At 43.5% G+C, this 12,182-nt stretch overlaps 1 protein-coding gene across 1 annotated transcript in view; it reads right to left on the bottom strand.

Moving 5' to 3' along the window:
- Positions 1 to 135, bottom strand: part of ACSL5 (acyl-CoA synthetase long chain family member 5) — a 37,355-nt gene extending 37,220 nt beyond the window's left edge. Inside the window, 1 exon segment of the mRNA XM_030570943.1 lies at positions 2 to 135. The gene's annotated coding sequence lies outside the window, so the exon portion shown is untranslated.
- Between the last annotated feature and the right edge of the window lie 12,047 nt (positions 136 to 12,182).

The raw sequence follows: 12,182 nt of genomic DNA, 5'->3' as shown, positions 1-12,182 counted from the left end.
CCTTTTTTCCTGACACGATACTTTGTGCAAGGTTTATGTCCTATTCAGGTTGCAGTACAGCTCCAAGTGGATGCACAAAGCTTGTTATTTTCACAGACTGTTCCTGTGGCAGGACTGTATCTGAAATCATCAACAATGCTGCTTTAATACACAGGTGACAGTGCTTCTCGGTAACCTTTGAACAGGCATGCAACAGGTTCAAAGGCAGTAATTGTCCCTGATTAAATATAAGCAGTAATTTCAGCCAATTAGAAATGTCAATTTAAACAAAAGGTTAAACATACAATGCTTGTCCAATGGCTTTACAAAGGAACAACACACCTTGAAAAACTAACACCAGCCCAGAGAAAGCTATGCTCTTCGCACTTTAATAGGGCTTTCATTTGTTTTGAGTGCTTGGGATATGTAGTAAGAGTGGCTTGATTCAGAATGGGAGCCTCTTACGTGCTTGTGATAGGCAACCAGATAATAACACCCTACCCATTTAAAACCTCATTAGAGAAAGCCTCTCTAAGACATTACGGGGAGAGGCAAATCCTGCCCCACTGAGCAGAGGTGTAGATTCCCTTGCAGTGGAACCTGTGCAGTTTGCTAATCAATGGTGTAGTGCAGTTCTTTGGCAGGGAGTTCGGTCCCTAGGGACTCCTAATGCAGCAATGCGCCAGGAATAGAGGTGAGGTCCAAGGACTTACTGATTTGTTGAGTTCCTTATCTCTCCCCACCAGCATGGGATGCTATGTAAGTTGGTCATGTCAGTCACTGGATTGTAGATAGGAAGCACAGTTCAATTGTTTGGGTGCTAGCCTGGTTCAGTGACACCTGAGTTCAAGTCCCTGGTTTACCACAGATTCCCTGTAAAATGGGATAATAGCACTGCCCTATCTCCCAGGGGTGCTGTGAGGATACATTTATTAAAGATGGGAAGGTGCTCAGATATTATGGTGTTAGGTGGTCATTACGTACTTTAGATAGGTAGATCCTCAGTGTAATTGCTTCAGAGCCTGGGAAAGGGGCCTACCCCCATGTCCGTGTATTTTTCAGAGCCCGGTTTGGTTACTTGAGCCAAGAACTGAGTTCAAGATTTACCTCTAATAGTCCGAAACACTAAGGGCCAAATCCCAAGTCTTTACTCAAGCAGAGGTCCCACTCAGTCAGTGATTTTGGGGCTGGCTCCAGAAACAACAGTGTTGTGTGTAAGGTGTTAAGCTATTACTGTAGCAGAGTGTTTTGAAGGATTACAAATTACAATGATACAGTTTGCATGTGGATTCAGGCCTGGCTGCAGTCTTTTGCATCTGTCTGCGTCTTTTTTTTTTTTTTTTTAAACTGTGACTCAGTGAACCAATATTGACCCTTTTCATTAAGGCCTTGGGTAGTCTTAATCCAAAATAGACCTTAATCCACCTTAGAGAGGCTTCTCCTAAAAGTTGAGTGACTGTTGCCTAACATAGGTAGTTGTCTCATGTAATTGCACTCACTGTAGTATGTTAATCTATTGAGAAAATGATATATAGGAGTTTTTGAGATGAAAGGAAATAAATATGGGTCAAATTCAAACCTGGTGTAAGTAGGTACAACTCTCATGGCAGTCTAGGGCCAGATTCAGTGGTGGCATAATAGAGTAACTTAACACTACTTTGCTCTCATCACCATGTGCAACTAACAGAGTTATATGATATTTCATGAGTGTGCACAGCAATTAGCTGGCTGATCTTCAGCCACTGTAAATTGGTGTAGCGCATCAACTTCATTAGAGTTGCTGTATACTGACTACACCAGCTGAGGACCTGGACTTGAGAGTATCTTACTTGGAGGTAAGATGAACAGGAGTCCTTATGGCACCTTAGAGACTAATAAATTTATCTGAGCATAAGCTTTTGTGGGTTAGAACCCACTTCCTCAGAGTGCATGACTGGAAAAAATATATAAATACACAGAGAACATGAAAAAATGGGTGCTGCCATACCAGCTGTAAAAAGAGTAATTAATTAAGGTGAGCTACTAGGTGAGCTATTATCAGCAGGAGAAAAAAGCTTTGTAGTGATAACCAGGATGGTCCATTTCCAACAGTTGACAAGAAGGCATGAGTAACAATAGGGGGAAAAAATTAGCATGGGGAAATAGTTTTTACTTGTGCAATGACCATCCACTCTCAATCTTTATTCAAGCCTAATTTAATAGTGTCCAGTTTGCAGATTAATTTCAATTCTGCAGTTTCATGCTGGAGTCTGTTTTGGAAGGGTTTGTTTTGAAGACTTGCCACTTTTAAGTTGTTACTGAGTATCCAGGGAGATTGAAATGTTCTCCTACTGGTTTTGAATGTTATAATTCTTGATGTCAAGTATCAGAGGGTAGCTGGTTAGTCTGGATCTGTAAAAGCAGCAAAGAATCCTGTGGCACCTTATAGACTAACAGACGTTTTGGAGAAGGGGTATTCACCCACGAAAGCTCATGCTCCAAAACGTCTGTTAGTCTATAAGGTGCCACAGGATTCTTTGCTGATAATTCTTGATGTCTGATTTGTGTCCATTTATTCTTTACATAGAGACTGTCCCGGTTTGGCCACTGTACATGGCAGAGGGGCATTGCTGGCAAATGATGGCATATATCACATTGGTAGACGTGCAGGTGAATGAGCCTCTGATAGTGTAGCTGATGTGAATAGGTGCTATAATGGTGTCCCCTGAACAGATATGAGGTGTGAGGTGTACAGGAAGAGCATAGAAGAAAATTACTAACAAAAGATGTAAGATAAAGTAGTCTGCCCATGCCCCCCCTCATACATACATACACACACTTGATCTTACACTTTTTTAATAGTTACTTTTCCTTCAGCACCCTTTTTCCTTTGGCCGTTGCACCTCCATTGAAAGCCAAATCAATGCAAGTTATATTCCTTTCCTATGACCTTACACCCACTCAGACTTGTTTTATGATCAACCTACATCATTGATAAGTTCACTACTAACATGGCCCAGGAAGTCTAAGCATTTCTGAACTGTGGATTTGTCATCCCTTAATCACACAAGTTGGGCCTTGAGTGGAGCAAGTGTTTTGTTGAGTTACTAACTGAACAGTTATCAATTATCCAGCTGGTTTCTGTTTTGAAAGCAGCATTAAACAGACATATTTGCAAACACTGAAATGCGTCTACGTTGAGACTCTGCAGTGCAGAGTTATTAAGTGTATTGTACGTAGCCTTCATTGCTCCTGATTGAATGTTGCCTTACAGCTCGTGTCTGTGTCCTCAGGTCAACAGCTGACCTCTAAAGCGCTCAAAAAGTGACCTAAGACACGCTAATCTAACATTTTCAGAAGTGCCTCAGGTTTCTAAGTCCCACTTTTAAATGTGACTTAAGCACTTAGGCCCAGATCCTCAAAGGTATTTAGGCATTATTCCAGTCAGCACTGCAAAGCCTATCCGCTAGGGGAATCCTCAGCCCCAAGTTAAGTACCCTGGCTCCCCATACAATGCACTGGGACAGACAGATACCTAAGGAAGGGACCCTCAAAAACCTGCAAGCTGAGAGGAAAGCCAGGCAGGCCTGGATTAACCAATGTGCACTTGCACAGGGCCCCTATCTCAGGGGGACCAGCAATTACTGGGATAGGGGAAAGCCAGAGTCCAGGAAGTGGGGGTGAGAATGTCACAGGGCTAGGGCCCCATCTGCATGCTGCAGTGAGAACCAAAGGGCCAGAACAGGGAAATGGATCAGCCACGCAGGACAGGAGTGGTGTTGGTTATGACATAACCTTATTCCCAGATTTGGACCTTAGCGTCCAAAATATGGGGGTTAGCATGAAAACCTCCAAGCTTAGTTACCAGCTTGGACCTGGTACTTGCTGCCACCACCCCAAAAAATTAGAGTGTTTTGGGGCACTCTGGTCCCCCCGAAAAACCTTTCCTGGGGACCCCAAGACCCAAATCCCTTGAGTCTCACAACAAAGGGAAATAATCCTTTTTCCCTTCCCCCTCCAGGTGCTCCTGGAGAGATACACAGACACAAGCTCTGTGAATCCAAACAGAGTAACTTGCCCTCTCACGTTCCAATCCTGGAAACAAAAAGTACTTTCCTATTTCCCCAGAGGGAATGCCAAGTCAGGCTAGCAAATCCAACACACAGATCTCCCCTGGATTTCTTCCTCCCACCAATTCCCTGGTGAGTACAGACTTAATTTCCCTGAAGTAAAGAAACACTCCAACAGGTCTTAAAAGAAAGCTTTATATAAAAAGAAAAAGAAAATACAAATGATCTCTCTGTATTAAGATAACACAATACAGGGCAATTTCTTAAAAGAATATTGAAATAAACAGCCTTATTCAACAAGAATACAATCAAAGCACTCCAGCACTTATAGTCATGTAAATACCAAAGAAAGAAACCATATAACTTACTATCTGATCTCTTTGTCCTTACACTTAGAAACAGAAGATTAGAAACAGAACTACTTCTCCAAAGCTCAGAGACAGCAGGCAGACAGACAAAAGACTCAGACACACAATTCCCTCCACCCAAAGTTGAAAATCCGGTTTCCTGATTGGTTCTCTGGTCAGGTGTTTCAGGTGAAAGAGACATTAACCCTTAGCTATCTGTTTATGACAGGTTATGTGTGGGATGGGCTCACTCTCCAACACGCCCCCCCCCCCACAGACCTCCCTATGTTACAGGCAGGATCAGACCATCCCAGTGCCTCCCACTCCCCCAAGGTAATCATAGAATCATAGAATATCAGGGTTGGAAGGGACCTCAGGAGGTCATCTAGTCCAACCCCCTGCTCAAAGCAGGACCAATCCCCAACTAAATCATCCCAGCCAGGGATTTGTCAAGCCTGACCTGTCATAACATTTCTTCCCAGATCTGGACCTTAGCGTCCAAAATATGGGTGTTAGCATGAAAACCTCCAAGCTTAGTTACCAGCTTGGATCTGGTAATTGCTGCCACCAGCTAGGAATTATACAGTGCCTAGCTCACTGTGGTCTCCCCAAAACCTTCCCTGGGGGACCCCCAGACTCAGATGCCTTGAGTCTTACAACAAAGGGAAATAACCCCCTCCCCTTGTTTCCTTGTTACTTCCTCCCAGGCTCCCCTCCCTGGACGACCCTAGGAGATTCCCTGCTTCCAGTCCTGGAAACACAAGTACCGAGAGGTCTAATCTCTCTTCCCCCTCACCCAGAGGGTATGCAAAGTCAGGCTTAGTAACTCTAACACAAAGAGATTTTCCCCCTGACTTCTTCCTCCCACCAATTCCCTGGTAAACTGCTGACTCAATTCCCTGGAGCCCCCACTAAAGAAAAACTCCAACAGGTCTTAAAAAGAAAGCTTTATATAAAAAGAATGAAAAAAGGACATAAAAGGATCTCTGTATTAAGGTGACAATATACAGGGTCAATTGCTTAAAGGAAAGAAATGAATAAACAGCCTTATCCAAAAAGAATACATTCCAGCAACTACACACATGTAAATACAAAAAAAAATATAAACCTATTGTCTTACTATCCTTGTACTTACAACTTGGAAACAGAAGATTAGAAAACCTGGAGATAGAAAAATCACTCTCATAGCCGAGAGGGTCACCGAACCAAAACAAAGAACTCACACCCAAAACTTCCCTCCATCCAGATTTGAAAAGTCTTGTTTCCTGATTGGTCCTCTGGTCAGGTGTTTGGTTCCCTGTGTTAACCCTTTACAGGTAAAAGAACATTAACCTTAGCTATCGGTTTATGACATGACCCTTATGCACCTCAAAAGAAGGAGATTCTACCACCTCCCTAGGTAAGCCATTCCAGTGCTTCACACATCCTCCTACTGAATAGTTTTTCCTAATATCTGACCTAACCTCCCCTACTGCAACTTGAGACCATTACTCCTTGTTTTGTCATCTGCTACCACTGAGAATATTCTAGATCCATCCTCTTTGGAACCCCCTTTCAGATAGTTGAAATCAGCTGTCACATCCCCCTCACTCTTCTCTTCTGCAGACTAAATAATCCCAGTTCCCTCAGTTTCTCCTCATAAATCATGTGCTCCAGACCCCTAATCATTTTTGTTGCCCTCCGCTGGACTCTTTCCAGTTTTTCCACATCCTTCTTGTAGTGTGGGGCCAAAAACTGGACTCGGTACTCCAGATGAGGCCTCACCAATGCCGAATAGAGGTGAATGATCACATCCCTTGATCTGCTGGCAATGCTCTTATTTATACAGTCCAAAATGCCATTAGCCTTCTTGGCAACAAGAGCACACTGTTGACTCATATCCAGCTTCTCATCCACTGTAACCCTAGATCCTTTTCTTCAGAACTGCTGCCTAGCTGCTCGGTCCCTAGTCTGTAGCAGTGCATGGGATTCTTCCGTCCTAAGTGCAGGACTCTGCACTTGTCCTTTTTGAACCTCATCAAACTGCTTTTGGCCCAATCATCTAATTTGTCTAAATCCATCTGTATCCTATCCCTGCCCTCCAGTGTATCTACCACTCCTCCAGTTTAGTATCATCAGCAAACTGATGAGGGTGCAGTCCACGCTATTCTCTAGATCATTAATGAAGATATTGAACAAACTGGCCCCAGGACTGACCCTTGGGGCACGCCGCTTGATACCAGCTGCCAACGAGACATGGAGCCATTGATCACTATCTATTGAGCCCGACAATCTAGCCAGTTTTCTATCTATCTTATAGTCCATTCATCCAGCCCATACTTCTTTAACTTGCTAGCAAGAATACTGTGGAAGACAGTATCAAAAGCTTTGCTAACATATCCACTGCTTTCCTCTCATGCACAGAGCCAGTTATCTCATCATCGAAGGCAATTAGGTTAGTCAGGCATGACTTGCCCTCGGTGAATCCGTGCTGACTGTTCCTAATTCACTTTCCTTTCCTCTAAGTGCATCAGAATTGATTCCTTGAGGACCTGCTTCATGATCCAATCTTCCTGGGGTCTCCCAGCCCCATGGAGCAGGATCTGATCCCAACCCCGAAGGCAGGAGGGCTCCTAGTTGCCATAGTATGGAGGGCCCCAAAATTCTTTAATTCAACCCAAGAGTGAAATGGCAGGGAAAGGAGAAGGGCATGGGAGCCTCCCTCTGCTCTGGATTCTCAGATGCAAACCCTCTCCTGGAGTTAGGTACCTAAGCCAGGTCAGTGCTTAGCTAGCCTGTGCCCTAGCAGCTGAAACCATCTCTCTGTCTCCTGCTCGCACCTCATGCCTCTCTTACACCTATTCTATGTTTCCCTCAACTGCCTTCTGTGCTGGTGTTGGGCAGCCACCACATCTATCAATGGCCTCTTGTTGCATGGTCTGACCCATGCAAGGTCTTAGGTGCACTCAGAGCATATTTACAGGATCAGGTCCTGCTGTGTTCCCTTGCCTAGTTTGTGAATCTCTCATGGCCTCTGGGGCATTAGGCTCAGCTAGGGCTCTGAGCTGCATTTAGCTGGGAGTAGGGGTGAGAGTTTAGGCAGCTTTGTGAATGCTGACTAGTGGTAATGATGTTGCCTAGGGGACTTAGCCTATGGCAGCTGAGCACTGGACTTTGATTAACAGAGGAGCATGAATCTAGGGGCCAGAGCACTACTGAGGAAACAGCATCTAAAAAGTCAATGAATGTCCTCCAGCATTCATCAGCTGTACTACAGATGATGGGCTATGTACGCATCTTGCAGAGCTCTCACTGTAAATGTGTATTATGAAGAAGAAAGCACTTCCAGACCCAGTCCCATCCTTGTTGAGTAGGACTGTCTGCCAGACAACTCCCCTGGTTTTGACTTTTGAAATGTTGACTTTTACTGCCACATTGGAATGAAAACAAAATCTTTCAAAATATTTTGCAAAACAGAATTGTGTGGAATGACTATTGTCGGATCAGAAAAGACAGGCTTGTGTCGAAGTTACGGAAGAGTCTACCCTGGACCACAGAAACCTTCTTGTTGCAAATGGTGTTGCAATCAGTTGGTCTCGTAAATGTTTTGGCTTCGATGAAACAGCACATATTTTGACGAAAAAAACATGTTTGTCAAAAATTTCCTGACTGGCTGTATTGATGAGCTTGTGCTATCAGCCCAAGATGGTAGGATGTAATGACCTTTAGCTCTCTCCTTGGTGCTTAGGGCTGAAGTTTAATCCCTCACTCCTCTATATGTTTAATAGGCAAGAAAGCACATTGCTTTAGACTTTTCTTTTACTCTTGTGAAATCTGTTAAAATGCAATTGGCTATTAAACAATAAAAGACTAATCCCTAATTAACTTAAATAAGTGATAATTGCCTGATTGATAGTAACATTAACTCAGTGCCAATAGTTTACAACCAGTAATATTGTTGCTACATCAGAGCTGTCTCATAAAAGATAGACATATCATTAAAGTGCCAGGTCATTTAGACTGCACATGTTGAATATTTACAGTCACTTTGTATGCTTCCTGGATGTGCTACTCTGATCTGGCTGTCGACTAGCAATGCTAGTGTATACGATTGGAGATGCCATGTCTGAATTCACTGGATTGACCCCGTGCCATTGAGAATCTTCCATTCTCTCCCTCTGCTATGCTCCAGTGGAGTTCTACTGAGGGTTTTCTATCAGAAGTGTCAGTGAGGTACAGTTAATGGCTTAAACAACAGCAAATAGCTCTACAGGGCAGCACAAGAGTCTAGTGAAGGCTGCAGAACAGGGCATAGGACTGAGTCGTTATGCAAGAGCAGAAAAGTCTTTAATGTAAATCTTGCCAGGAAGAGTCTGATGTTAGGCTACTACTCCATTGCAAGCTAGGGGTGTCATTCCTACACACAGTCATGCTAGCTTAAGGAGAGCCAGTGCAAGTATCATCCAGGCCAGCGTGGTGTGGCTCTCTGTCCTCTTCTAGTGGCAGCTAGGCCAGCTAGAGATTAACATTAGAACATAAAAATGGCCATACTGGGTCAGACCAAAGGTCCATCTAGCCCAGTATCCTGTCTACCGTCAGTGGCCAATGCCAGGTGCACCAGAGGGAGTGAACCTAATAGAGAATGATCAAGTGATCTCTCTCCTGCCATCCATATCCATCCCCTGACAAACGGAGGCTAGGGACACCATTCCTTACCCATCCTGGATAATAGCCATTTATGGACTTAACCACCATGAATTTATCCAGTTCTCTTTTAAACACTGTTATAGTCCAAGCCTTCACAACCTCCTCAGGTAAGGAGTTCCACAAGTTGACTGTGTGCTGCATGAAGAAGAGCTTCCTTTATTTGTTTTAAACCTGCTGCCTATTAATTTCATTTGGTGAGCCTGTTTTTAGCTCAGGCAGTGGAGGCTCATGCATTATATGTATGGCTCTGATTCTGTCACAGAGGTCTCAGAAGTCACAGATTTCCTGACTTTCCGCAACCTCAGTGACTTCGGCAGCTGCAGCGGCTGGTACGGCTGACTCCAGGGCCTTCAGAGCAGCAGCCCCTGGGGCCTCGAAGCAGTGGGTGGCTGGGGGTGGTCAGCCCCTGCCACCAGTGCAAAGGCTAGCTGTCGGCACCTGGGGCCCCCACAACAGCTAAGTTTTTGTCAAGGGTATTTATAGTAAAAGTCACGGACAGGTCGCTGGGCCGTGAATTTTTGTTTATTGCCCATGACCTATCCATGACTTTTGCTAAAAATACTCTTGACTAAATCTTAGCCTTAATTATGCTCCAGAGGTCACAGGTTTGATCAGACACCACTGCTGCCTGTGGTCTATCAGCATAACATAAGCATAAATAGTAGGATAGCCACGGTAGCAAGTGGAGGCACATATTAGCAGAGCTGAGTATGTACTCAGGGCAGGGGTTCAGGTAGGATTGTACTTGCTGCTGTGACTGCTGCCTGTACTACTGCAGCTGCATGACTATTTATCGTTGTGCGAGGTCTCCTCAAGATAGCACAAGTACGCTAGTATCTGAGAGCTGGCAATCACACTGTCGGCTTGTAGCGTAGACGTAGCATTAGTTACACCACGGTGATAGAGTAACTCCATTGATTTCAGTCAGGAAATAGATGGTGTTTCCTTGGACTTGTCCTGGTAAAACTGAGATCAGAATTTGGTCTAGTTTTTTTTCCCAAGGAAAAACATTGTGTTGTCTCTGTGGCCCTGATGGGACTCCCAGTAGAGAAAGGTTTTGGTGACTCTGCTTAATCTCCATCAAATGAATGTAGTCCACATCACAACACTAGCCAATGTAACATGGGTTCCAGTGTTCCATGTGACCTGTGAAAACAGCAATGCTACCATGCAGAATGTACACTCTGAAGTCCAGTGAACCTGATGCTGTTTGATCCATGGATGTTCATTGCAAAGAAACACTGTGCGGGCATCTCCTCCTGGAGAGCTTAATGCTGCAGTGGAGATTGGTGAAGTGAATAGGCAAAGCTGCCCCCAAAAGCTGTGCTCAGGTCCCTGTTTTACAGCAGTTAGTAAAGATTACAGTGTGCCCCAGCTTCCAAATGAGAATGAACACTGCTTACCTTGAGAAGTCTCAGCCATCCCTCTGAAGCTAACTGACCTCTACTTTTTGTTGAGTGTTCACATGTGGCTTGATTGTGTTGCCTTGATCCTTTTGACTCTCACTGATCAGGTACCAAATCCTAAAAGGTGCTGAGCGCCTAAAGTGTTAGGTGCCACTTACAATTTGGCCCCATACTGACTGTTCTGGATATTTTAGCATATTTAACTTTCCCCACTGTAAGCATAAAGCATGTGAAAGAAATCTGACATGGCCAGCATGGGCAGGCACAACAATTTTTGAAAGGGACTTTGGTTATTGACCACTCAACTGAAAATTAAAGTAGAAGCAAGGGGTGGCTTTGGACTTTGGGATTATTCACTGATAAAAAAAAAAAGCTGGCATTCAAAGAGAGCAATATCTGACATGTAATATTTCGATGAGGCGAGATTAAAGACCATTTGGAATGTTTCTAAGCCTTAGCACTGTAAATTGTGTAGGACATTAACTTTCGCACAAATGTCTAAGTAACCTGCGACAAACTCGATTGTAATACACATCCACATCAAGATTTGGCCCATCTAAAGCAAGCCTAGTCTTGAAGTTAAGATTCAGATCTGGATCCAAACTTCTGGGATGTTTAGATCTGAGACTTTGGTTTGGGTCCATCTCTGATTTAAGGACTGGATAAATAGCTCCACTGATGTCAGTAAAATCACAACATGGTAAAACTGATTGATTGAGCAGAGAAACCTGTGATAACTACCCAAAATTGTATACATTATAAACACAAAGGGTATTTACAGTATTCGCCAGAATCCAAAACCTGAGATTTGCTTATAACTGCCACCTAAGCAATCTTTTCTCAGTCCTTATGTAGGCTAAACTCTTGAAATTGAATCATTTGGGATTTTGCCTGAGAAAGGACTGGGTAGAATCTGTGAAGTTCAAGACATGGCCTAACGAGAGTTGCAGGTGCCAAGCACTTCTTGGGATTTAGTTCCAGGGACCTTATTCAAAGCCCACTGATTTCAGAGAGCCTTGGAACAGTCCCTGTATCCTTACAAAACTGTCTGCATTCTGTCACCACTGGGGACTGCTTTCAAAAGATTTGTTGAGGTTACTTTGGCATGCAATCATGAAATGAAGAAATTAATTCCTTAGGCCTAAAATCAGGCTTTTAAATCCATCCTTAAGTGCCGAAATAAAACTGACCCTCCTTTCAGGGGTGCTGGCAGCAAATCTCCCTTGTATTTAGGTGCCTAAATGTGGATTTAGAAGCTTATCTTTAGGTACATAGGGAGGGATTTACAAAGGTACTTAAGGGATCTAAGCCTCAGACTTAGATGCCTTAAAATTATTTCATAAGAGTCATGAATTATTCAGGATTTGTTCACGTTCACTGGTTGTGAAGCAAAGGAGCAGTCAAATAAGGCTTCCTGGGCTGAAATTACCTGGTTTTCTTTAAAGAAACAATTTACTTGGATAGAAAAATCTGTATTCAGCTATGCTAGGCATATGCTGCAGTCTAGGGAAACATATGACAAGAAAAAGGAGATGATTGATTTCTAACTCAAGGAATTAATGTTTCCCATGGCTGGTAACCTGTAAGTCATGGTTATTAGGAGTTGATTTTATAAAGTATTTGAAATGACAGTTATTTCGGTGAACATGATTTAACAATTCCCACCTGCCTGATTCATCAGAAGAACAATCTATGAGATTTCTGAACTTATTATG

This window comes from Gopherus evgoodei, chromosome 7 (genome assembly GCF_007399415.2).
Source record: "Gopherus evgoodei ecotype Sinaloan lineage chromosome 7, rGopEvg1_v1.p, whole genome shotgun sequence".
Taxonomy (NCBI): Eukaryota; Metazoa; Chordata; order Testudines; family Testudinidae; genus Gopherus; species Gopherus evgoodei.
Note: the sequence above shows the minus strand (reverse complement) of the source record. Positions and strands in the feature narration are given on the sequence as shown.